The 5,186-nt window shown below is 37.9% G+C and overlaps 1 long non-coding RNA gene across 1 annotated transcript; it reads right to left on the bottom strand.

Moving 5' to 3' along the window:
* Window positions 1-2,609: 2,609 nt before the first annotated feature.
* LOC125303876 lies at window positions 2,610-3,348 on the bottom strand. Its single transcript, XR_007195130.1, has 3 exons — window positions 3,256-3,348; window positions 2,869-2,968; window positions 2,610-2,639 (listed from the first exon to the last, which is right to left on the bottom strand). It is a non-coding gene; the product is annotated as an uncharacterized LOC125303876 (long non-coding RNA).
* Between the last annotated feature and the right edge of the window lie 1,838 nt (window positions 3,349-5,186).

Here is a 5,186-nt window from a genome sequence, read left to right as displayed (position 1 = left end):
ACACTGCTCTAAAATGTTGCTAAATGACTCATTACATCATACTTAAAGAAACTCATTGTTCACTCAATTCTATGGCTATGAAGAATCCAAACATGAAAATTCTTAGATAATAGCTTCTGCAAAGTTACTGCAATGACTTTAGTAATTTTGTAAAACCTTAAGTGACAAGCACAAGATGCAATAGTGCTGGGAGCTTTTCTCTGTAACATTCTCTATGCATTTGTAATGGTGACTAAGCAGAGTGTATTTTCATCACTTATTGACATGAACTTGAAAGCATGCAAGGTTTTTTGTGTGAAATGTTACTAAGTTAAATATTGCTGTAATATAGATAAAATAAAAGTGTTAGTGTTGACCACCTATCATGCAAGTTAATATTTATTTTAAGTGAGACATAGATTAATCTGACAATGTAAAGCACTATACAGATTGTACATGAAAAGTTGTCATGTTTGGAGTCCAAGCTTTCAAATGGTGTACATTGTATACCATTACCATGCTACAAAGCAATACGGTGCATACAATTGGTTTAGAATGTTGGGGGAGGTGGAATAACCGTCTCGCAGGCGGGACACTGAAGACGAGTAGCATGACCTAGGCCTGTCAAACTCTATTCCTTTTAAGGATCCGAGTTATTCTGAGTCACTCACTAAACTGATCCGGGTTGAACGAGTCACTTGAGTCAGTATTGCTAAATGCAAAGAAATTCAGTCCTAGTTCAAGCAGTGCATTGGGGTGCTTCATTTAGATTAAGTGCCTTCTCATGTTGGATGTGGATCCTCCATGATTTGAAACCAGGTTTTTGCAGCACTTGCATTTAGCCTTTAGAGTTTTGCTATCCTGGTCAAAGTGCATCCACACATTGTTCATCTTTTTGGTGCTCATGTTCAGAAACTTTGATCTTGACAGAGAGGGTAGCCTATATTATAATAATTAATTATTTGTTGTTGTCAATAGAAAAGTTTGCCTAGGTCTAATGCTACTCTGCTACAATGTTTATTACCACTACAACTAATAGTAGGCTACTAGGACTCTATTCTAATAAGTATTATAGGCTGCTAATACTAGGCAACTAATATTACTATTAATCATAGCTATACTGTTAGGTACCCTAATATATAATATAAAATAGCCTAATATAATAGCATCAAAACCTCCACCCACCTCACGGGAAAAAAAGCAGTTTGAGCCAGACTGTTTATTTATTGTCTTAACCTATCTAAGCAATTGACTTTCAATGTAGACATAGAAACAGGAACGTAGAAATGCCCTGCAGTGACTACTACTACCCTCATTAGGCCTATTATCATCACCTTGACACGAGTAGAAACTAGGCTACTCGCTCGTCTACAGATCCACTCATGTAGCCGGCTGATTCGACTGACTCCCACTCATAACATAACGTAACCGGTCCGCCCAGCTGATCCAAATGACCCAGGTAGGCTAGCCTACTCAAGCAACTCCATACAGAGCTTGCAATGTTTCGGACTGTCTTCGCGACCTAATTGCATTTTAAAGTAGCTATGCCCATACAGAAAAATCAAGGGAAAAATATATTCATATATGCAGCTACATCCAGCTTATATTTAAATAGATGGCTACAATATATTTAATACATATATAGTACAAGAATGTATATATGCAAGTATGTGGGACCCAGCAATTTAACATGTGGATATCTTAATTGAATATATTCACCATATATGTTCATGTAACTTATTTGCACACAGGCAGTGATGGGTGGGATTTACAAAATACCTTCAACTTCAAAATACGTCACTACCAACGTACTCTAAGTCTAATAACGGTTAAAATGTTGGCAGCTTTTTCACTACATAAGCATAACAAACAGCTACTACTAGTCCAAATGTAAAACGTTTGCTCTGGTTAAGTGGAATGGCGGGGAGTATGAGGGCAAAACCAGCATTTTGCCGACTGACTGCATTAGTAAACCTAATGTGACCCCCAGGGGGTGCTCAAGCTCACAATTTGTATAGCTAAGCTAGGCCACCAAACAGAGCTCTCCCTCACACTATCTAGGCAGGTTATGTCCAATGAAGGAAGAGGAATGGAACTGATGTAATCAAAAAAACACACATTTATTAGACACTAGACAGACACTATAAATACACTGATCGGCAATCAGGACAAGCAAATGTTCCACATAGGCAACAGTGGATGAAATTCTACAATAAATAACAACGAATGAATAGGTCTTCCAGATGAGTTAGTGTATTAAGTCAAATACATTAATAAATACTTCACATACACAATCTAAAAACACTCCAATCTGCAAGAGGCACTTCACACCAAATGGGCCGTACACACAGACACGGCGTTTCACACTTCACACTAGTGAGCACTGCAAACGAAGCACTGTCCCCATAAGAAATATTGCACCATTCCCAGGCCGAACACGTATTACAATGACTGGCAGACAAACAGACAAAGAAACAAACAAAACATTTAAGCTAACAGGTTACCACCAGCAGGCTTCCCCCTAGGCCCACCTAAGTTCCCAGTAAACATTCAACAGATGTGGTAGGTTTCCGAGGCACATACATACATTAATTGAAATAAAACGAAATAGTTAATTCCAGGAAAAACAGTGGCTTGTTGGACAGACGAAGGCAATCCTCCTGTAATAAAAAGCATAAATGGTTTGTAATGCTACGTTTGGTAGCATCGTAGCATAAACGCCAAAGTCAATTGTACGAAGGCCAATATCTTATTCAAATGGCTGCAGTCAGCTGGTTACGCTTTTTAAACTGCGGCACTACTTCCTATTACTAAATGTAGTAACAATTAAATCAGGACTAAATCTCCGATTGAAAGACTAGCTACGTAAAAGGAGTTGAATGAACTTACGTTTTTAAGACCAGCCAAGATGAATTAGACGAACCAATAAAGTTATACCAGTGTGGATGACTAATAGCTGTGCACACTCTCGCCAGCATCAGCGTTGCTTCTGCCCATAGACAATATCAAGACAGGAAACGGTCAGAGCTAAAAATACTACTTGTTACGTCTGAAGGAAAAGGGGAGCAAGTAAACGTTGCTGCAAACCAGTGTGGATTCACTACTCGCTATTATGCGAGCAAAGTAGACTTGAAACTGCGTGTACCATTTACTGGTCACCATACGCACAGACACCAGGCCGAGCTACAAACAAACAATGAACCGTGTTAAGTGCTACTCGATGGAAACAAGTTTAGTGTTAGAGACCAATAGACGTAACCTTCTGAAAAGACTCACGTTCTCCTGTTTGCACAGCTTATTCCACAAAGCTCACTCTTCAACGCACACCGCATTATTGTTCTCCTGTCCGCATCTCACTCCACATTTAAAAGGAAGCGCTACTGGTACCACCTGATCCAAATAATCAGCGTCAGTGGGACGGCCTTCAAGCTGCGCTTCCTGTCTCAACCACCCTACCCACTACACTAACGTTAATGAGGAAGACGTTTGTGGAAGACCAAGTCAATGTGATGTCTTGTTAAGTTACAGTATGTGTTTATGTAATGTACATCTGTTTGTCGTATGTAGTATTCATGTGCATGTCGTAGTGTTGCATTTTCTGTAATGTCAATGATGTTTGCAAATAAATAAATAAAAAATAAATAAATAAAATGAGGGTTGTTTTATGCATTATTCTTCAGCAAATACTGACAAAACTGTAATTAGAATGTTGTAGAATACACATTCTAAAGAATATCTGACCCCATCTAACTTAACATGGAATTTTAGAATCTTGCATTATTGAATCTTGCATAATGGAACATTCTTTTATTTTCAAAGAGTGAATTTCTTTGGCTTATTTCAGACTGGTTTGTTGCAAAATTGGTGTCTATTTTTAAATGTTGGCCCTTTGAATCAATGGAAATGGTTGTTGAGTCTTTAAATAGAGCCAATGTGCTTTTGCATGTAAGTATTCCACAATGTTCAAGCTGTACAAACACATAGTTAAGCATTATTCAGCCTAGGAAAGTGGTTTTGGTGTTTAATCTGATTTAGAGGTCACTGAAACATATACATATCACACTTAAGTATCAGTCCATTATTTTCCAAGACTTATAGTAATTGACCTCTTGCCCAGGGGTTGACTGATAGACTGTCTGTCCAATCAGAGGGGCCTGTATGATGCCTCTTCACTTTGCACAATTTAGTCTAAAACAATAATCAGACAGCACAGTATGTTTATGTTAGTGAATGCAGGAAAATTGTGAAGGCAAAGTTGAAGATGGATATGATAATGTCCAAATTCGACAGAAGAGTGCAGATGGGATAACTGCAGCTAGCCTCCAAAAAGGTGACTCTATTGTTGTGACATCTGGCAAAAAGGTGCATGCTATACTAATAAATATAGTTTAAGATTAATAATTAACAATGCATGCCTATCCATGGGTAATGTTTTAACCAAGTTCATAGAACAGTCAAAACTACATATTCTAAAAGCATATGCACTGTACATGAAATATAGCATCAATCAACGTATGTCCCGTCTTCCTCCATACCATGCATAACACATACTCCTCTATTCTGTATAGGCGATTGAAGTGAACAGCTGATACATTTTGGCCTGCACTATTAAGGGAAACAAATTAAACACCCTAAACTGTATATTTTCTGAAAGCATATAGGAGATATAACACCATTTAAGACATTTCTCATCTTCCTCCACACCATGCATAACATATACTCCTCTATTCTGTATAGGCGAATCAAGTGAACAGCTGATACATTTTGGCCTGCACTATTAAGGGAAACAGATTAAACACCCTATATATTTCTGAAAGCGTATACCCTCTGGAGGAGATATAACACCATTTAAGACATTTCCCATCTTCCTCCATGCCATGCACAATACATTGCCCTCTATTCTGTAAAGGCGAATCTAGTGTAAAGTGGATACATTTTGGCCTATACTGTCCAGGGAAAACAAATTAAACATCCTAAACTATATATTTATTGAAAACATATACCCTCTGGAGGAGATATAACACCATTTAAGACATTTTCCATCTTCCTCCATGCCATGCACAATACATTGCCCTCTATTCTGTATAGGTGAATCTAGTTTAAAGTGGATTTTGGACAAGTTGTTTGTCAAAATTATGCAATTAGTTTTGGGTCAGACCTTACTTTGCCTACCTATACATAATTACGTTATGCCCTGTTTGCCCATG

This window comes from Alosa alosa, chromosome 11 (assembly GCF_017589495.1).
Source record: "Alosa alosa isolate M-15738 ecotype Scorff River chromosome 11, AALO_Geno_1.1, whole genome shotgun sequence".
Classification (NCBI taxonomy): domain Eukaryota; kingdom Metazoa; phylum Chordata; class Actinopteri; order Clupeiformes; family Clupeidae; genus Alosa; species Alosa alosa.
This window is presented reverse-complemented; position numbering and strand designations above follow the sequence as displayed.